This window comes from Macaca thibetana, chromosome 11 (assembly GCF_024542745.1).
Source record: "Macaca thibetana thibetana isolate TM-01 chromosome 11, ASM2454274v1, whole genome shotgun sequence".
Lineage (NCBI taxonomy): Eukaryota > Metazoa > Chordata > Mammalia > Primates > Cercopithecidae > Macaca > Macaca thibetana.
Genome location: NC_065588.1, coordinates 63,585,015 through 63,606,664, shown reverse-complemented (window position 1 = coordinate 63,606,664; position 21,650 = coordinate 63,585,015). Strand labels below are relative to the sequence as shown.

General features: G+C 43.1%; 1 long non-coding RNA gene across 1 annotated transcript in view; it reads right to left on the bottom strand.

The window, feature by feature from the left end:
* Positions 1-10,328, bottom strand: part of LOC126930992 (uncharacterized) — a 110,488-nt gene extending 100,160 nt beyond the window's left edge. The window contains exons 1-2 of the long non-coding RNA XR_007717757.1: positions 10,162-10,328; positions 1,223-1,287 (exon numbers count right to left, since the gene is read on the bottom strand). This is a non-coding gene — a long non-coding RNA (uncharacterized LOC126930992). The remainder of the gene's footprint in view (positions 1-1,222; positions 1,288-10,161) is intronic.
* Between the last annotated feature and the right edge of the window lie 11,322 nt (positions 10,329-21,650).

Below are 21,650 nucleotides of genomic sequence, written 5' to 3'. Positions count from 1 at the left end.
AACAGAGACTGGCATATATAGGACTCCACTATTGTTTGTAGATGGGAGAAAATGAGTGTATCAGTCAGGCAAAGTCACTTGCATAATACTTCATGATGTGTCCAGGCCCAGTGACAATAGCATGTTTTCTGAGAATGTAGGATGACTTAAAGGACTCTGGATTTTTTTTTTTTTTTTTTTTTTTTTTTTTTTTTTTGAGACGGAGTCTCGCTCTGTCGCCCAGGCTGGAGTGCAGTGGTGCGATCTTGGCTCACTGCAAGCTCCGCCTCCGGGGTTCCCACCATCCTCCTACCTCAGCCTCCTGAGTAGCTGGGACTACAGGTGCCCGCCACCAGGCCGAGCTAATTCTTTGTATTTTTAGTAGAGACGGGGTTTCACTGTGTTAGCCAGGATGGTCTCGATCTCCTGACCTCGTGATCCGCCCACCTCGGCCTCCCAAAGTGCTGGGATTACAGGCTTGAGCCACCGCGCCCGGCCTGGACTCTGGATTTTCAAGCTAGCCTCTACAAATAAGATATCTCTAAAGTGGGGAGAAAGGCTGCTGATATGGTTTGGCTGTGTTCCCATCCAAATCTCATCTTGAATTGTAGCTCCCATAATTCCCACATGTCATGGGAGGGACCCAATGGGAGGTAACGGAATCATGGAGGTGGGGTTTTCCTGTGATGTTCTCATGATAGTAAGTCTCATGAGATCTGATGGTTTTATAAAGGGCAGTTCCCCTGTACACACTCTCTTGCCTGCTGCCGTTTAAGATGTCCCTTTGCTCTTCCTTCCTCCATCTTCTGCCATGATTGTGAGGCCTCCCCAACCATGTGGAACTGTAAGTCCATTAAACCTCTCTCCTTTATAAATTACCCAGTCTCAATTATGTCTTTATTAGCAGCATGAGAACAGACTAATAGAGCCGCATCTCTCAAAAGCGAGAACAGACATATGTCTGCGGTAACATCTTTTATTTGATGCCCTAGCTTCATTCCTGGGCTGCCACAGAGCCACTCAAAATGAAATTCAAATTCAAACAACAGTGAGACACCACCACACACCCACCAGTATGGCTACAATAAAAATGCAGAAAATACCAAGTGTGGGAGAGGATGGGGAGGAACTGAAACTCTCATATACTTTGAAAAACTATTTGGCAGTATCTTCCAAAGCTGCATGTGCACATATCATGACCCAGCATTTTCACTTCTGCATATCACCCAACAGAAACACCTACCTATGTCCAGCCAGAAGACAGGCAGGCACAACATTCACAACAGCACTGTTTGTAAGGGCCAAAATCTGGAGCAAAAAATGGAGAAAAATAGTAAAATGGATGTGGTATATCCACACATATACTACACAATATATGAAATGCATGATCTATGACCACGTGCAATGATATAGATGAACTGAACAAACATAATGTTGCACCAAAGTCAGACACAAAATTGTATAAACTATGAATACGCTTCCATCAGTATAAGATCTATAAACAGTTAAAGCTATCCATGCTGCTAGAAATCCAGAGTGACTAGAAAGGAGGATTAAGGAAGCTTTGGGATGCTGGTAATATTCTGCTTCTTTACCTGGGTTCTGGTTACACAGGAATATTTAGTTTTTGACGACCCATCAAGTTGTACACGTATATGTGAAAATCTCTGTCTATAAAAATGTTTTGAAAACTAGGTCCATATATCAGAACCACCAACTGGAGTTGCAGGCCACACATTTGCTAAAGCTGCCTGTTACAAAAAGCTGAAACTATTCCAGGATGCACTGCTCCAGCACTTGGGGTGGAGGTGGGGGGAGAGGAGGAGGTAGGGGGTGGGGAGGGAACTTTCTGACTCTGGCTGGGTCACACCTCTGAGATGCTGCGAGAACAAAGAACGATAGGGGCCAGGTGTTGATGGGAGAAGGTGACTGGTAGACAGCCTCGGGCTTTCTGAGGTATCTGAGGTCTTTGATGGCCTCAAGGCAAACACTGCCTCCTGTCAGGCTCAGAACAGTAAAGACTCTCCAGCCAGCCTTCCTGAGTGCCAACAACCACAGGACTATGCAGGTCTCATTTCTAACCAGACATGAAGGGAAGGAGAATGATCTCTGCTGATAAACCGAGTCTGGAAACTTTGTTACATAATGCAGTAGAAAAAAAGACAGGAGAGAGGGAAAAACATATGAAGTGGTTCTTAAGTAATTTCTAAGAAGGAAGCTGCAGCAGGAACTCTGGCTACATACCAGAGATCGCCCTTTTATTTCTTTCACTTAATAACATTAAACAGGAAAAGAAGGAATGGAAATTCAGGAACTTTAAGGTCCCACTAGGACCAGTGTAGAGGAGGATTCATCCTGCACCAGACCTATAGGCATGGACTATACCATGCCCATGGTGCCAATTAAGCTTTAAGGATCGCACTTGCTAGCATTGGAGAGGTTAGGGGGTCAGGGAGAGGTGGTACCTAAAGGAGGAAAAAGACGACTATCTGTGTTAGGCCACTCTTGCATTGTTATAAAGAAATACCTGAGACTGGTGATTTATTTAAAAAAAAAAAAAAAAAAAAAAAAAAGAGGTTTAATTGGCTCACGGTTCTGCAGGCTTTACAGGAAGCATGGTTCTGGCATCTGCTCAGCTTCTAAGAGATTTCAGGAAACTTAAATCATGACGGATGGTGAAGGGGGAGCAGGCACATCACGTGGCAAAAGCAGGAGCAAGAGAGACAGAGGGTGTGGGGAGGGGAAGTACCACATATTTCTAAACAATCAGATCTCGTAAGAAGTCACTCACTATGGTAAAGACAGCAACATGCCATGAAGAATCCACCCACATGACCCAAACATGTCCCACCAGGCCCCACCTCCAGCACTAGGGATACAATTCAACATGAGATTTGGGCAGGGACAAGCATTCAAACTATATCACCATCCCGTAACATCCCATGGTTGTGGAAGGGAAGGGAATGGGCAAAATCAGTGGTTGAATTTTGTTGACAACCAAAACTTGGTGGACAACCCCTTTTTGGTATCCCAGTGGTAGAAGCCATTTGGAGAAGGTTGGGAAGTTGAATCAGCCCAGGATTTGTGTGGTCTCCAGCCTTCCAGGAACAAGATCATGCTGGACAAAAACTTCAGACCTCCACCCACAGGATCTAGAAAGGCCAGGATGGAAGAAGCCACAAGGAAAGGTGATACTTAGAGCTCAGTGGTGCTGGTTAGGGAGTCTTTAAGGACACTTGAGAGCCAGCATCTGTGCCCTCATCCTGGCTTCAGATTCTGTGGCCTAAGTGCTAAAACCTCCCGCCCACTCCTACAGATGTGAATCAGAGTCAGGGAAAAACTGGGGGTGGGTGGTGGGAGTCAGAGAAGAGAAGAGCACACCAAACCCAGGGTATTATGTGAGAGGGAGCTGGATCCATAGGGCCTGCTCTGCACCTGCAAGTCCAGATGCAATTGCAACATACTTGGGCAGTTAGCATCGCTACCTGTGTGCAGAAGGCTGCACAAACAGGAAGAGGAAATATTCAAGCACTGGCTCATTCATTTTAACTCCAGAGAGTGTCTAAAACAGATCCCCAAGAGCACGGAAAGTTTCAGATTTGTAGCCAAGCAGATAAAGATGTGGCTAAGGAGGGTATTCCAAGCCAGATGCCAAGTGTATGCCCTCTGTGAGTGCAATGTGCATTGCCCGTGGGCCTAGAGCATTCTAGAATAGATATGCAAAATACATGACCACTTAGGGAAAGTTGAGATGAGTCACTCTTTCGAAGTGTAACCATTTAAAACATCACACTTAGTATCTTTGAGCCCCATAGCACATGCACTGTGAAGAATAAAAATTCAGATAAAATTTAGACTTGCATGAACAATTGTTTTTTTTTTTTAAATAGACACCAAAGGAAACTCAAACCCAAATTCTAGATTCAGAATGCCCAACACTGCTTACCAGAGACAATGGTTTTCGGTGCAGGTTTTAAAGAGTGGTAAGTATGAGATTCAGATGCTAAGCGGCACAAGGAGAAGACAGTTTTGCTGCTCACTCAGTGGGTTTTCTCAGTTTTAGACAAAGGCCACAAGGGATCTTGGGGGGCTCCAGACACTATCTAGTAATTGACAAAAATGATGATCATGATATGAAATACCTGGAGTGCTAATTTCTTTAGAAACCAAATTATATAAGACCTTTGAGGCATGTGAATTTTCATCCTCAAAGTTCAGAACTGCCTGGAAGAATCAGAGTTGATATTGTTCATTTTTAAATACTGTACAAGTTCTGCTAGATGGCTAGCATCATAATGGGGTAAGGGCAGATCCTGAATAGATCTTTCCTAGCACCCTTAGCCGTTTCCCATGAACCTTAGAGAATCAAAGACCTATAGGCTTAGTGGATACTAAGGGAGATTTGAAGATAACAATGCCATGAAGGCGAAGCCCTTCTCCTACCTGACCCAAGCATGTCAGGCCAGAGACAGTAAGAAAAGGCACCAGAAAAGGCATTCCATGGATAAAAGAGAAGCCAGGGCCCTCCACCCTTTTGAACTCTTTGAAAACTGGAAGGGAAGGCCTGTAAGCAGATGCTCGGACCCTCATGATCTCTTTCAGCCAGGTTCTTGCACTATATCAGCTGATGAAGTCCTTTCCTTCAGTTTAAACACGTGGACTCCTGTACTGAGGGCTCAGGAGCTGTGCTTTCTGACATAGCAGGAAGATATCGGGAAGGTAGCTAAATTCTACTGGCAGAAGCTTAAACTATGTGAGATCTAATATCAATATCCTGTTTACAGATCAGAGCCATTGGCACATAGTTAGGCGGTGAGACACCAATTCTAGGAGGTGTGTACACAAGGTGGAGGGGTGATCCACAGAAGCCTTCCCTCTGTGTTCTCCGGGGCCAAGCAAGATATGACAGGGAAGTAGAGGGTGGTCGTTTTGGTTATACAGATGCTGCATCTCTTGAAGGAGTCAGAGGCACGTGAGATTCCCAGGGTCCTAAGGGATCTGAGTTCCTTTATGCTGGAAAGCTCGAGCTTTCCAAGATAAGACCAATGGTAGCTCTCACTTATGTGGCTCTGGTAAACCTAACTGCTCCAGCCAGGAGGGACGAGATGGAAGCTCAGCATAGGAGGTGGTCAAGGAAAGAAACCTAGGACCTCTGAGGTTGAACTAGTGTATTTTTTTTTCAAGTAAATCTGAATTTTGCATTGAGATGGGCACAGATTAGAACAGCTTAAGGGTGTATTATTAAAACAAGTGCTGAAATATTCTCTATGAAGACACTTTCCCCCAAGAATACTGTGGTATGGTTTTGAAGACCTCATAAGGCTTGGGATGGAACATAGTATGTGACTGTTGCAATGCTTTACACCTTCTGGAAATCTGTAACTGGAGGGCAGAACTCTGGTGGAGGGTTCCACTTATAAGTCTCACCCTAACAGTGTTGGTGGTACTTAAAATAATAAATTGAAAAAAATTATATTAAGTTCTCTAAACTGAAATTATGAAACATTAGTCACCATCCATACCTGTGAGCATTATCCCTGTACCTTTTCCTTGTCTCCCCTGGGGATCTCAGAGAGGCCTCCCTTGTTTTTCAAGTGAATCATATAGCAGTTTATTCCTTGATCTCTAGTTCCACAGTTCCTCTCCCCACTTCCCTCAATATCTTTATTTCCCTTCAAATTTCACTTTACGGGTCCCTTCATCTGATCAGTGAGTTTCTTGCCAAACATATTTTAAGACCTTCTGGAAGTACCTTGCCAATAACCCATTGCCACATCATTTTTTAAAATGTTGCCAACTCTTTATTCTCCATATTCTCTTTTCGATTTCAAGGATAACAAGATCAATCAGTGTGGATGTAACCTGTGTTTCTCAAAGCCTCTCTGGACTAGGGTTTTAAAAGAATCACACTAAACCCTTAATTACTCCCCTTTTCTTGTTCTCCCTTCTCTGCTCTTGTCCTGGAAGAGAGATCATGACAAGGGATCGCTCATAGTGAAGGAGCCACTCCTTGGCTGGCAAGAGGCTCTCCTAATCCACTACAAACAATTAGTCTCAATCCTGGCTTTCAAATAGAAGCACCTGGGGAGCTTTTAAAAAGATGCTGATGCCTGGGTCCTATCCCACACCAATTAAATCAGGAACTCTTGGGATGAAGCCCTAGGGTTGATATTTTTTTAAAACTCTGCAGTGTGATTCTAATGTGCACTCAGTTTCAAAGCACTGTTACGAGCCGCAGTTAGCCATGATCCTTTGTTGAGCATCTATTTGCAGCCAGATGTCAGCCCACACAATCAGGGCATAAAGGAGCAGCACAAGGATTCTCCAATCAAGGTATTCAATTCTCCCACTCACTGCTTCTTGCCTGCTTTGCCTCCCCCACTCTGAGCCAGGGCTTCTATCACTAAAGCAACTCCTAAGAACACAGGGACGCTCTCTACCCCTTGCATGAACTCCTCTGCAAATCTCTTAGGCGTTAGCACTTCAATCACTATCATTCATTCAGAAAATGTAAGTCACCTTTTTTGCTTTGAGTTAATCATTTCCCATTTTCCCAGGTGATTCAGAAATCCAGTGCTCACTGACAATGAGTGGGTAGACACGTGGGCCTGCAGACCTGCCTCACTGTTCCATTAACAGCAGAACACACTTTGAGAGGCAACTGACGATGGAGCCATCAACAAAAGCAGTATTTTTCCAATCATAAAAAAAGAAGTCTGTTTCTGAAAACACAGTTTGATGTGTTTATATTTCATGCAGTGTTAAAATGCTCAGTCGGTTCTAACCTTGTTTGCATTAATCCTCTTTTTGGAATTTGCACATTTGTTTTCAAAGCATTGGGTTGGAGCATTTTGCTGCTGCATGGAAATCGTATCAGCAATCGTACTCAGAACATGAAATGAACCTGCACATAGAGCCCACGCAATTTTAATGTCTGCTAACCAACTGATAAGCACATAGGAAGGGCATAAAAGAATTAGAATAGAGAGCCATTGAGCCAACAAAGGTTCACTTTTTAAGAATCATCACCTTCTGAGGTTACTGGTTAGTACCCTCAGCACCCGTTGCAGCAGAAGCTAATTCATTCATTCACACATTCAAGAAATTTTTCCTTGGACATCTACTGTATGCCAGGTATGATTCTATGAGTTAGGGCTAGACTAAGGAATAAAACACAGTCTCAGCCCCCAAAGTCTACGGTCTTCAACTGATCATATAAACAAATAATAAGCTTTGCAAAAGCTTCTCCTCATTGGTATGCTCTTCTCCCATCTCTTTGTCTGGCTAAATTCTATTCAACTTGCTAGATCTTGAGTAAAGTATTTCTTTATCTAAAACAAGGGTTCCCAACCCCCAGGCCATGGACCAGTACCAGTCTGTGTCCTATTAGAAACCAGGCTGCACAGTGGGCGCGGTGGCACACGCCTATTATCCCAGGACTTTGGGAGGCAGAGATGGGTGGATCACCTGAGGTCAGGAGTTCAAGACCAGCCTGGCAAACATGATGAAACCCCATCTCTACCAAAAAGAGAAAAATTAGCTGAGCGTGATGGCAGGCGCCTGTAATCTTAGCTACTTGGGAGGCTGAGGCAGGACAATCACTTGAACCTGAGAGGCGGTGGTTGCAGTGAACTGAGATTGTGCCACTGCACTCCACCCTGGGTGACAAGAGTGAAACTCCATCTCAAAAAAAAAAAAAAAAAAAAGAAAAGAAAAGAAACCAGGCTGCACAGCAGGAGGTGAGCATTACCACTGAGCTCCACCTCCTGTCAGATTAGCAGTGGCATTAGATTCTCACAGGAACGTGAACCCTATTGTGAACTGTGCATGTGAGGGGTCTAGGTTGCATGTTCCTTATGAGAATCTAATGCCTGATGATCTGAGGTAGAACAGTTTCATCCTGAAACCATCCCTCCCCTTGATCATCAGTGGAAAAATTGTCTTCCAGAAAACTGGCCCCTGGTGCCAAAAAAAGTTGGGGGCTGCTAATCTAGAAAATGCTCCTTGACATCTCAAGTTAAAGTTAGGCATCCTTTCTAGGTATTTCCATAGCATCAGTGCTTACTCCTATCTGAGGACTTTGCACTTGTATTGTAATTACTTGTTGAATTATTTATATCCTCTCACTAGGCAATGAGCTACTTAAGGACAAGAGCTATGTCATGTCCATCTTTATATCCCCAATGACTAGCACTATGCCTAGCACCTATTAGGAACTCAATAGATAATTGTTGAATGAATAAGTGAAAGAGTGATTGAAGTATTCATAGGGTATTATAAGAACACAGAGAAGAGACACCTAAAGAGACTTCCTGGGAGAGGTAGCTGCTAGGGGAAGTTATAAATGGTTAAGTCTGAATTATCCAGGATTAGGCTGGTTGGACAGTAGAGAGAGACATTCCAAGCAGAAGGATAGCATGATAAAAAGAAACCCACACAAAAAAAAACAAAAGAGGCATGCCAGAAAATGCCCAGCAACACGTGGAGAGGGCACATGCTAAGGCAGCCACAAGGTCATGAGGGATGGAAGGTTCCAACCAAACCAGACTCAAACTCCATTCTTCCCTTTGTTCCCATCCAAATAAAAGAATGAAGACACAGATTGGAGAAGTCCTAGAAGCTGATCTCCAGGATTTCCATACTTGTTGCCAACATATTACATAGTCCCCAAGTCACAAACCATGCCAAAAACTCTCCTTTGACACAAGAACTATGTCTTACCCTGCCCTGTGAGGTTCAGTGCATGGAACCCTCCAGGGGAAAGGTGCCAGGTCATCTTCTTAATACACTTCTTGCAGAAGGTTTCTGTCTCTTATTACAAATGGTGGTAAAACACCTTGTTCGCTTTGGTAGGCCGTTTTCCTCTGCCCAGCTTCTTCCTAAAACCTAGCTCCTTTCGTTCAACCTGAGAAACCCTTAGGAGAGCATATTGCCTTATTTATCCTTACTCTGCTGTTTTTTGTTTTTTTGTTTTTTGAGATGGTGTCTCACTCTGTTGCCCAGGCTGGAGTGCAATGGCATGATTTTGGCTCACTGCAACCCCTGCCTCCTGGATTCAAGCAATTCTCCTGCCTCAGCCTCCCAAGTAGCTGGGACTACAGGTGTGTGCCACCATGCCCGGCTAATTTGTGTATTTTTTAGTAGAGACAGGGTTTCACAATGTTGCCTGGTCTCGAACTCCTGACCTCCAGATCCACCCCACTCCACCTCCCAAAGTGCTGGGATCACAGGTGTGAGCCACCGCACCAGGCCCATTGTCTTTTTAAATATTAATTTCAGTGATTTCATCATTTACATTCAATGCAACCAATGTCCTATTTAAGGTGATTCCAGAGCTTCAGTAAAACATCTCTGATTACCCACTTCAAGTAAGAAATTCTAAGAAGATCAGCTGATAGAGTTCAGTCATTGATTAATTCAACAACTATTTAACACATCTGTGTCAAGCACTATGCTGGAGTCTGGAAATTTAAAGATGAATGAGAAATGGTCTCTACCCTTAAACCGTCTGCAGTGTTGAGGAAGCTCTAGGATGGGGAAATTGCTTATGTGGGGAAGTGCTGAGGCCACTGCTGACCTGCCTAAGCCAGCACTTCAGGTTTATGCAGGTCCCTGGATCAGCAGCACAAGCATCACCTGGGAACTTGTTAGAAATGCACATACTTGGGCTTTTCGTACAAACCTAATGAATCAGAATAAGAGAGTGAGGCCCAGCCACCTAGTTTTTAACAGGCCCTCCCAGGAATGCTGAGGCTCACTTTGGTTTGGGAATCTCTGGTCTAAGCTCTGTTCTGAATCACACCAGGCCAATATGGAGGGTGATTAGCCATTCCCAGCATTCTTCTCTACGATCCCCCCTTCTCCTTTCAGGATATTAATGGGAAACATCAATCCAGAGTGACCACCCAAAATGAAGTAAAAATACTATTTTCTCACATAATGGCAACACATGACACCATTCCCAAATCACAGAGATGGTTTTATGAAGATCAGTATGGTATGGACTAAACCGACCAGAGTCACATCAGCATCAACACGAGGGAATCAGAAAGGATAATATCATCATTGTCACATGCATTAGTCTGTTCTCACACTGCTATGAAGACACATCCGAGACTGAGTAACTTATGAAGAAAAAAGGTTTAATTGACCCATAGTTCCACATGGGCTCTGGAAACTTACAATTGTGGCAGAATGCAAACGGGAAGCAAGGTACGTCTTTCATGGCAGCAGGAGAAAGAGCCACAGGGGAAACCGCCATTTATAAACCATCAGTTCTCGCGAGCCCTCCCTCACTATCACGAGAACAGCATGGGGGAACCGTCCTCATGATCCTCCCAATAGCCCCCAATCACCTCCCATCAAGACCCTCCCTCCACCACGTGGGGATTACAATTCAAGATGAGATTTGGGTGGGGACACAGAGTCAACCCATATCGTCTTCATTCTCCCCCCTGGCACTTGAAGGGAAAAAAGAATCACATGAGCTTGACTATTCAAAAAAGAAGCAGGAGCTCCAGTTATTTCAGTTCATGGGAATGGAAAAGGGATAAACCGAAACAATAAACTTGAATGCTTAGGAACATAAAGGCAAGGAGAAACGAGATCACAATCTTGGCCTCTGAGTTCTACAACCCTATGGTTGTTTTAAACAAATTAAAGCAGATTGCTTTCTTTCTGGAGTTCTAGTGAAACAGATCTTGCCACCAGCAGACCCTTCCAAGCTCCTGGCCGCAGTTTATTGGCTCATTGCCACGTGTCATTAGTGACCTATTTTCGCTGCTGTGAAATCGGCCGTGTCTGAAGTCCCCTGAATCAGCAGTTTCTCCCTCCACTCACCGGCTCCAGGCTGGCAAAGCTGACACCAGTGTCACAGAAAATGCAACCCACTGCCCTCTCCCCAAAATGTGGGGAGAGCACGGTTTTGCTATGAAGATGTCGGCTTTGACCTGAGGCTGACTTGAGAGCCCAGCTGTCATGTCTCTTCCAAATAAGCTGCTGAACATGGAATTATCTTGGCTGAATAATTAATCAGGACTAAAAATAACCCCAAACTGCCTGGGCTTTGCTTAAATCCTACACAGGTGAGAGAAGTAGTTTTTTGTTTTGTTTAACGTAATTGCAAAACCCATATTTTGAAAGGCTCTGCACCAAAATATGAAAATAATTACCCAACATGCCAATTTGGGAGGTAATTCACAGTTAATCTGGCTCTCTTAAAAAAAAATGCCACCTTTTGAATTGCACATTGACTTCAGATTGTCAGTTCTTCGTGGTTATGAAAAGCAACCGAGAGTTGTACTCAGAATTTTCTAAGAATACCTTCAAACACAAATCCATGGGGAAAAAATATATCCGTTGGTATAAAGAGCTACGAAAGAGAGCCTGTTACTAGGCAGATTAGACAGTGAGTCAAGTTCCACAAGAGGGCGCTCTCCCTATGCTTCCTTCTCAAAGCTGAGGGCGCTGCGTTTCGCCCAGGCCTTGGCTGCCCTTTCCTTTGCCCTTGTGCAAAGATGTGCTCCCAAGAGCGAATGCTCAGTGTCCTGTGGAATGCTACTCCTGTGACCACTTTCTGATTGAGATCATCAGGCAAATGTTATCTCTGTAACATCAGAGGAGCAACTTCAAATGAAGAGAAATCAAGCAAAACATTAAAAATACAGAAGAAAGAAACAAATAAATACATCTAAACTGCCTGCTCTCCATGGTGATATAGCTTTGTGTGTTCATTTTCTTGATACTGCTGTGATAAAAATAGGATGTGATGAAATGAATTACATCCATCACAGCAATCTTGTGTACAGACCGAATCTCAGACCCAGATGTGGCTCCAACTAACCAGTGACCATGAGCAGGGCCCAGGTGTATTCTGGGAGGCTGCTCACCCTCCGTGCCATTTCTTTCCTTCCCATAGGCACAGCCTCACCTTGCGTTGAAGACAGATTCTACGAATCTGCCTCTCATCCTAGATGGCCACTAGGCAACTCCACTGGGACCATTTCTTCCTGCTCTATGCTCCCGTGACCTTCATTCATACTCCCTCTTCCTCTGCTGGAAACCTACTTCTTTTACCTCCTCAAAGGTAAAAGGACCAGCTGGTGAACAAAAGAATAAATTTGCTCTATCTAAAGAGAAACATTAGAAGAATGGAGGAAAAATTGATGCAAGGCAGATGACTTGGGCTCATCATAAAGCACTGAGCAGTCAGCAGAACATTAAGAACAGACTTCTATTCCCTACCACAGACATACCCATCTGCATACCTGAATGCTGAGACCAAGCCTCACCAGACGCCAGCGGCATAAATGAGAGGAGTCACTTACCCTCTGAGGCTCAGGCTTCTCAACTGGAAAAAAAAGATAATAAAAATATCAGCTCAGTTGGGCGTAGTGGCTCATGTCTGTAATCCCAGCACTTTGGGAGGCCAAGGCGGGTGGATCACCTGAGGTCAGGATTTCGAGACCAACCTGGCCAACATGGTGAAACCCCATTTCTACTAAAAATACAAAAATTAGCTGGGCGTGGTGATGCATACCTATAGTCCTAGCTACTCAAGAGGCTGAGGCAGAAGAATCGCTTGAGCCCAGGAGGCGGAGGTTGCAGTGAGCTGAGATCACTCCACTGCACTCCAGCCTGGGTAACAAAGCAAGACTCCCTCTCAAAAAAAAAAAAAAAAAAAAAAAAAAAAAAAAAAAAAAAAAAAAAAAAAAAAAAAAAAAAAAAAAAAAAAAAAAAGCCTAATGAATTGTCAGTCTCAAGTCAGTGGGTAGCCAGTGGGTGACCTGGTAATGTAATCATTCTGTGAAAGAGAGGGTCCATAGAATACAACGAATGTGTGATCTTGTTACTTCATTTTCTGTGATGTGGGTTGAATAAGAGTCACAAAGAATAAGAGAAGAGCTGTGGTTGTTGGTACAGAAATAAACACTGTTCATCTTGAAACTCTCACCTCGTCCCCGGAAGTATCCAATAGAATTTACTGATGTATATTTCCTACCCAGTGTAGTCAGTTAATGTGTAATAAAAATGCTGAAGTCCACAGCTTAAATTATTAAAATTCTAGCAGGTATACCAGGTCCTGCTTGGAAATGCATGCAAATCTCTTCATTTGAATAGTTGATTTAATATCATTAGTTCCACCCTATATCCTCTGGTTAGATCTCAGCTCTAATGAAGCCTCAGGAGCTGATGGTATTCCCTTACAGTCTTGTTAGTTTTAGAGAGAAAACTCTCCCCACAACCACAAAAGTCTTCTCCTAAGCCCTTAACCTAGATATGTCACAAGGAGCATGAAGCATCATCACTCCTGGGACAATGACCCTAAATCCTTGTCCCACTGAGATAGTAGCCCTATGTTCCTGTCAATAGGAAACCCTTGGTCATTTGTTGTGGACCAAGAGGAGGCTGTGGCCAAAGGAGGTTAGGAGGAAAACCTGGTTTGGCAAAAATGATGCAGAACAGGGACTTGCCAGACAGTAAGGGTAAAAAGAAAATGACTTCTAACTGGTTATGTGGCTGAAAGTCAAGGTGCAGTTGCACCTTGTGGCCTTTGGCTCTCCAGAGGCAGGAAAGAGGATAAAAAGGTAGTGGAAATACCTAGAAGATGAGACCTGAGACCAGCAGAGGCAGAGAGGTCTTTCTGGCTTTCTTTGGGAGAGTAGCATTCCTCATTTCTCAACTCTGTGCTCCCTATGACTTCTGTTTAACTTCTGTCAAAGTACTTGTCACCCCACATTACTCTTTCCTATTTGTCTATGTTCCTCAGTAAACTTCAAGCTCCACGTGAGCCAGAACCAGGTTTGCTTTGTCCATAATGATGAATAAACTTGTATCCCCCAAACTGATTACAGTCTAGGTTCACAGTAGATGCTTAATAAAAATGTCTTAAATGAGTAAATGAATGCTGTATGCAAAGGTTAGCCCTGAAGGAGAAACGAGCAACATTCTAATGGAGATGTATGTGGCACAGAACTTGGAGATCAAAGTCAACCTCTTGGGTGGACTTCAGGGATGGGTTTTAAACAAAGAGGCAGGAAGATCCATAGCATTACTTGGGGGATGAATAAGACTCTAGAAATGAGTTGGCCCAGAAATTTGGGGTACAAGCAATACTCACGTTGTTTGATATGAGTTACAGAGTATTTTCTTCTATTTACTACTTTCTTAAATTTAATTATGTGATAAAAAGTGATCACTGTGTGTATTAGTCGTTTTCATACTGCTATAAAGAACTACCTGAGACTGGGTAATTTATAAAGAAAAAGGTTTAATTGATTCACCGTTCCACATGGCTGGGGAGGCCTCAGGAAACTTACAATTATGGCAGAAAGTGAAGGGAAAGCAAGGCATATCTTATATGGCAGAAGTTAAGAGAGAGAGTAGGGGGAAAATACCACTTTTAAACCATCAGATATGAGAAGTCCTTCACTATCATGAGTACAGCAAAGGGGAGATGGCCCCCATGATCCAATCACCTTCTGCCTTTTTTTCCTCCCCCAACACGTGGGGATTACAATTTGAGATGTGATTTGGGTGGGGACAGAATGGAACCATAGCACTGTGTATTTCAAATACTTCAGAGATGATGGGCACATAAGGGAAAAAGAATAGAGGGGGGACAATTTCCCTCAGGTGTCTGGAAGAACTTTCACAAAAACTAACTCATAGGTTGTTCTACAAGAGGACGGATAGCTCTTAACACCTAGTAAATAACTTCTCTATCTGAAGTCTGCTTCTCTTTCTCTGATGTTGTTGATTTGTAAAGGGGTTTTGCTCCATCCCCCATTCTCCTTGATTAAGCTCATCTGTGAACACCAGGAGGCTGGTCTGCTCACCCCTACACAGGTGTCCTTTCTACTTTTTTTTTGGGGGGGGGGACAAAGTCTCGGCTCACTGCAACCTTACTTCCTGAGTTCAAGTGATTCTCCCACTTCCGCCTCCCCAGTAGCTGGAATTACAGGTGCACGCCACCATGTCTGGCTAATTTTTTGTATTTTTAGTAGAAACGGGGTTTCGCCATTTTGGCCAGGTTGGTCTTGAACTCCTGACCTCAGGTCACCCACCTGCCTCGGCCTCCCAAAGTGCTGGGATTACAGGCGTGAGCCACCACGCCCAGCCCAGGTATCCTTTCTTAGATGGACTTTACATCAGTCCCACTATCAGGCCCCAAACTAAGGTCAGTGTCTTAAGATTTGAAAGTCAATATGTCTATTAGTACTACTTAAGGGGAATAATTGTGTGCTACTTTTGGCTTCAGTAAGTACTGTAGGCATATCACAGCAAAGGCTTTAGAGGCTTAGAGAGAAATCGAGATAATTGCGCAAAGGTGGTGACTTAAAACCAGCTTTACAATCTATGTTATTCTCTTCACTGGAGAGAATCCTGTAAAAGGGGGCAGTTAGGAGAGAAGCAGATAGCCTATGTTCTTGAACCTGTGAGCACTCACTGGTGATATGGTTTAGAGAGTAGAAAACTGGACTACCCATCTGGACACCCAGCTGCTGTCAACTTCAGCAAAGCAAAGTTTGGCTTCCCAGCAAGCTAGAGAGGCCTTTTCACCCTTGCGCTTGATGTTCCCTTAACACAGAATGCTCTGTCCCAGACCTGTCTATGGCTGGCTCCTCCTTCTTCCCAGGTCTCAGCTGAAATGCAGCTTCCCCAGAGAGGCCTTCCCAGATAGTCCCCTCCCTGGTCATTCTCTATCATGTCGCTGTATTTCACTCATGGCACTCATCACCATCCAAAGCTGTCTTTCCATGTACTTGTTTATTTGAATATTCATTATGTCCTTTTGCTCCACAGATAGATAAGATCCATAAAAGCAGGGACCCTGTCTCTCTTGTTCACTGTTTTATTACAAGCACTTCAAATAGTGTCTGACACATAGTAGGACCTCTATCGCTGTGTACTGGATGTATGAATAAATGAACGAATGAATGAGTAGCCCGAATATGGGGCTCAAGATGGCACTGAGAAAAGTGCTATCCCATCATGAATAGTGTAGGTTTTATCTCTTGAAGAGGATATGAGCATTTTCTAAAGGAAAGGAGATAGGGAACAAGGAAGATATCTGTATCATTGGAAAAGATCTTTTATTTCCATATTGAAGCACTAACACGTCCTCCCCCACATGCATTTCTGCATGTGGGTGACATGCCAGAAGGCAGGCAGGGAGGGGCAGGCATTAAAGAACTAACAAACTCACCAAGTTATCACTGTGGTTTTAAAGTCGGGTGATTAAAAAGAACAAATGTTGGTGAGGAGGTGGAGAAAAGGAAACCCTAGTGTGCTGTTGGTAGGAATGTAAATTGGTATAGCCCTTATGGAAAATAGGATGGAGGTTTCTCAAAAACCTAAAAATAGAACTACCATATGACCAGGAAATGAAATTGGTAACTCAAAGAGATATTTGGACTCCCATGTTCATTGCGGCACTATCTACAATAGCCAAGATATGGAATCAACCTAAGTGTCCAAAACAGATGAATGGATAAAGAAAATGTAGTATTTATACACAGTGGAATTTGATTTAGCTTTTAAAAAGAAGGAAACCCTGTCATTTGTGACAACATGGATGGACCTGGAAGACATTATTTAAATGAAACAAGCCAGACACAAAAAGAAAAATACTGTATAATTTCACTTATATGTGGACTCTAAAATAGTCACACTCACAGAAGCAGAGACATAGTGGTTACCATGGGCTGGGGGGAGGGAGACATGGGGAGGTGTTGGTCAAAGGGTATAAAATTTCACTTATGAAAGATGAATAAGTTCTGGAGATCTACTGTGCAATGTAGTGCCTACAGCTAACAATATGATATTGTATACTTGAAATTTTCTAAGACAGTAGATCTTATATTGAGTGTTCTTACCACAATATAATAATAATAACAAATGCATGGGAGGGAACTTTGAGAGGTGATTGTTTATATCTACAGGCTTGGTGGTTTTATGAGTAGACACTTATCCCCAGACTCACTGAGTTGTTTACATTAAATATGTACATGTTTTACATGTTAATCATACCACAATAAAATGATAATAGAGTAGATAGATAGATACACAGATAGATAGATAAAGTGGGGTGTTTACACACAGCTCACAAAAGGCAGAGAATGGCTTTGTTTTACCATTTGAGTGCAGTGAGAGAATATAATTAAAGTGACCAAAAATCCCTGGGAATTTATTCAATTCTTTTGAACAATGACCATCCATGGGAAGGGAAGTCCCATCCATATCAGGCAAGGGGACACCAGCAAGCTTAATCATCTTGCATTTAAATGCTTTCCATCTATCCTTAGCGCTCAACACACAATACAAAGACAGCCTTCCACACTGGGACCCTCTCCACCCACAGCACGCGCCCTCTGACCTGCTTTCCAAGCAGTGGTGGTGGCCTGCCTCTGTCCTGATGCACCCCTGCCACGGCCCAGTTCTCTCTCAGTACATTTGTCTAGCAGAAGGATTAAGGGTGTCCATCATGGCTGCTAAACAGTACAAAGCTAATGCCCTATTATAAAATTACTTTCACATATATAGGATGCAATGGTTCTAATGAGGGGAAAGGCATGCTAAGAAAAATTACCCCACCTTAGATTAGCTTAGTACTTTATACGGTTGACAAAGCTTTTTTACCAAAATCATCTCATTTTAATTTCAATCCTCATCACTGAAATTCATGTTAAAAAAAAAAGAGCAGGTATTTTTCCATCATCATTTTGTAGAGGAGGAATCTAAGGTCAAAACAGGTGAATGACTTGTTCCTGGTCACAGAGCTGGGAGGACCCAGGTCTCCTTGTCTCCAAATGCACTATTAAAAGCCAAGTTTATGTGGAAAGATCCATGGCTGACACCCTTCTTGTTACAACTTCATTGTCCATATGTAAAGCTTTCTGCAGATACAGAATAACTTATTTTATAATTTTATTGTGTTGGATCAGGGTCAAAGGCCGGACAAGCTTGTCACTGGAGGCAATTATTGAACAATGACAAGAAGGAAGGAGGCAAAGAAGAAAGGAAGAAAAGTCTTCCTTTTTAAGGGATCAGGCTGGCTAAACAGCACATCCATATCCTCTATATGAGAATGAGAGCAGAATAGGGACCACTACAGTTGACTGTCCCCCAGTAAGTACTATGAGCATAGCAGTTTGGAACTGACATGGGCCTTGGAGATCATAATAAGCTGTGTGGCTTTGCTTGCTAAGTTACTCATGCTCACTGCCACATCAGCTGATCTGAACTCACATTCCCATACACAAACATTGAAAACAAATACTTTCTGGACTAAAAATAAAGTACACATAACAGTCTGTTTAAGTGAATCATCCCTCCTTGGGAAGCTAAAAACGGGTGGGAGGGGAGCAGTCCATAGGCTGCAGATGGGACGGATGGCAGTGTGGACAGAGTCTCTCTTTGATCCTCTGAGAATTCCCCAGTTGAAAATGCTGTGGGGAGATGAATCCTCCTCTCAGAATACAGGCTGCATCTGACCTTCCTCCTTTGAGTGTTAGCTTCAGCTCATACACTCTGTCTCTCTGTCTCTCTCTCATTCTCTATCTCTCTGTCTCTCTCTCTCTCTGGCTCTCTCTCTCTCTCTCTGCCTGTAAATAACTTATTCTAGAATAGAATTGTGGCTGAGGTAGGGGAGGCTGGAAAGTCCCAGCCTGGGGTTATGCAAGGAACTTTATTATTTCCAGTAATGTTAGGAGTTGGCTAAATGGTCTGCCAAAGAGCCTTGTTCCTTTTCCTCCTGGCTTCCATCACATGTTCATTCATTTATTCCAGGATTGATGTATTGTGTAAACACTCACTGATAGGTTCCATAGGTACAAATATGAATAAGAAAGAGTCCCTACTGTCCGTCCAGAAGCTCTACTCCAGTGAAGAGGAGCAGCCTTTGGGAGAGATGCAGGAAATGAGGCTGGAGGGTGGTGCGGACAGGGCAGAATGGCCTCATATGCCACTCTGAGGAGTTCGCACTTGATCCTACTGGTCAGGTGAGGATTTCCCGGACTTTGGCATGGGAAACTGTATTTTTAAAAGAATTTAATTAAACATTCTTGGCATTGACAACTCACTTTTACTATATTATTTAAACATATGCAAATATAAAACATGTTAAAAAAAACTTTACATGAATTAAATTTAACAGCGTTTAACTGAGCAATAAGCAATTTGTGAATCAGGCAGCCCTCGGAAGCAGAAGAGGTTCAGAGAACTCAGTCCACAAGGTTGGATGGGCAGCCTTATGGACAGGAAACAGAAGTGAGATACAGAAACAGCTTGATTGGTTACAGCTCATTGGTTGCCTTATTTGCACATGGCCTGATCAGTTGGTAGCCTGTGATTGGCTGAGACTTTACTCCTAGTTAGGCTTTCAGTTTGTGTATGTACTAAGTTAGGTTGTAGTTTGTTACCTAGGCACTCAAGTTGGGGAGGCATTCTCAGACAAAATTTAGTTTAACAATGGGGTACAACTTCCCAATGTGTATATCTTAGGCAATTATAAATCCAAAATAATTATAATGTAAAACCAATTAAATGCAAATTAACAAAATTCATTTAATGCAACGAATATTACTGAAACAAAATGTCCACTGCCCAGGAATGTGGTACTGACTATAAGCATGTGGAATATTTTCAATGCAGGTTGTCTCCGTGAGGTGCTGAGCAATGACTCAGTAATCTCACTCCTCCCTAGTCAAACTAGCATGGAGCCAACCATTCAAAGAGGCTGTGGTGATGTCACATGGCCAGCACTTCCCTTGTCTATATGTTGAGTTTGATTCCGGGGTAATTTTTTTTTGTTTTTTCTGTTACCCAGGCTGGAGTGCAATGAAGTGATCTCAGCTCACTGCAACCTCCACCTCCTGGGTTCAAGTGATTCTTGTGCCTCAGCCTCCCGAGTAGCTGGGACTATAGGCACATGCCACCATGCTCGGATAATTTTTATATTTTTAGTAGAGATGGGTTTCACCATGTTGGCCAGGCTGGTCTCAAAATCCTGACCTCAGGTGATCCACCCGCCTTGGCCTCCCAAAGTGCTGGGATTACAGGCATAAGCCACTGTGCCCAGCCTGTCTCCAGGGTAATTTTAAATGCAAAGGCAGTTGTAAAGACAAATCAACTGGCAGCATTTGGTTATACAGTCATCCAATGATCTAGAAAATGCTTCTATTTACATTTTAAGCTGTCCTTGAAATTAAAGTATTTTTTTTTAAATTTCTGATGATACCATCAGTCCCAAGAGTACATCACTGAAGCCCTTAGCATCCAGTTGGAGGAAATATTATGTAAGTGCTAGGGGCCTGCAATGGACAGATTTTGGGCAAGGAAGTGACATGATCAGATTTTCATATTAAAGCAATTACACAAGGGGCAGTATGATGGATGGAGTAGAGGAGAGAAAAACTCAGAGTAAGGAGGCCACTTGGGAGACAAGTACAATAATTTAGGCAAAAGATGATGAATGATCTAAACAAAGTCAGTGTGAGCGATGAGGCATGAGAGAATAGACTAGAAACGTTTGTAAGAGGCAGAATCTATAGACCTCAGGGACTGATTCAATGTGGCAGGTGAAGGAGAAGGGGTATTTGAACCTTAGGCAACACTGTTAACCCTAGATGGGAATATAAGGAAAGCAAGTTTAATTTCAGATATGGTGACTTGAGGGTGGGGAGGCTGTGAACTATTGGGGTGAGGCCAGTCAAATATAGTCGGCTAGAACTGCAGAGAAAAAGCTTCTACGTGAGGCTAGCATGCTAGCATGGCTAAGTAGACACCAGCCTACGGAGTGTAATTTCTAGGGCCAAGAAACTCTCATCACCCATCCCTCCCTCGCCAAATAGTATGTTTCTCCTACATACTGGTCGCTACTCAAAGGTGTACCCCAAATGATCATAGCTCCTATCGTCTAACTTAATGCTCTGATACTTTTTTTTCTTTTGGAGACAGGGTCTCTGTTGCCCAGGTTGGAGTGCAGGGGCACACAATCATAGCTCATTGCAACCTCAAACTCCTGGACTCAAGTGATTCTCCTACCTCAGCCTCCTGAGTGACTGGGACTACAGGTGTACACCACTCTGACTGGCTAATTTTCTTGTAAATTTTTGTTTTGTAGAGACATGGTCTCTCTATGTTGACCAGGCTAGTCTTGAACTCCTGGCCTCAAGCAATCCTTCCACCTTAGCCTCCTGAAGTGCTGAGGTTTCAGGTGAGAGCCATATCTAAAGAGAGTGACGCTTACCCTGGGATTGATGTTCTGGATCCCGAAATGCTCAGGTGGAAACAATGTGGAATTTGCACTCATTCAGATCATAATTTAGATTTCTGCCCTGACACTTACTAGGTATGAAATCCTAGCGAATCATTTATCCTCTCTGTCTTGCTATTTGTAAAATGAGGTTTTAAAACCTTTATCGAAGGCTAGTTAAGTAATATATTAAGTATATTAAGAATGTTAAGTAATATAACACATTACAGTATCTAGCACAGTGCTTGCAACATCTTGGCCAACTAATCATGCTCAAATATAATGGTTAAGTACATTTGAACCCAGACTTGCTGGGTTCAAATCATGTCTCTACAACCTTCTATATGACCTTAAATAAGTAACACTAACCTCTCTGTGTCATAAGGAGATAATGATATTCTCTAATGTGTAGAGT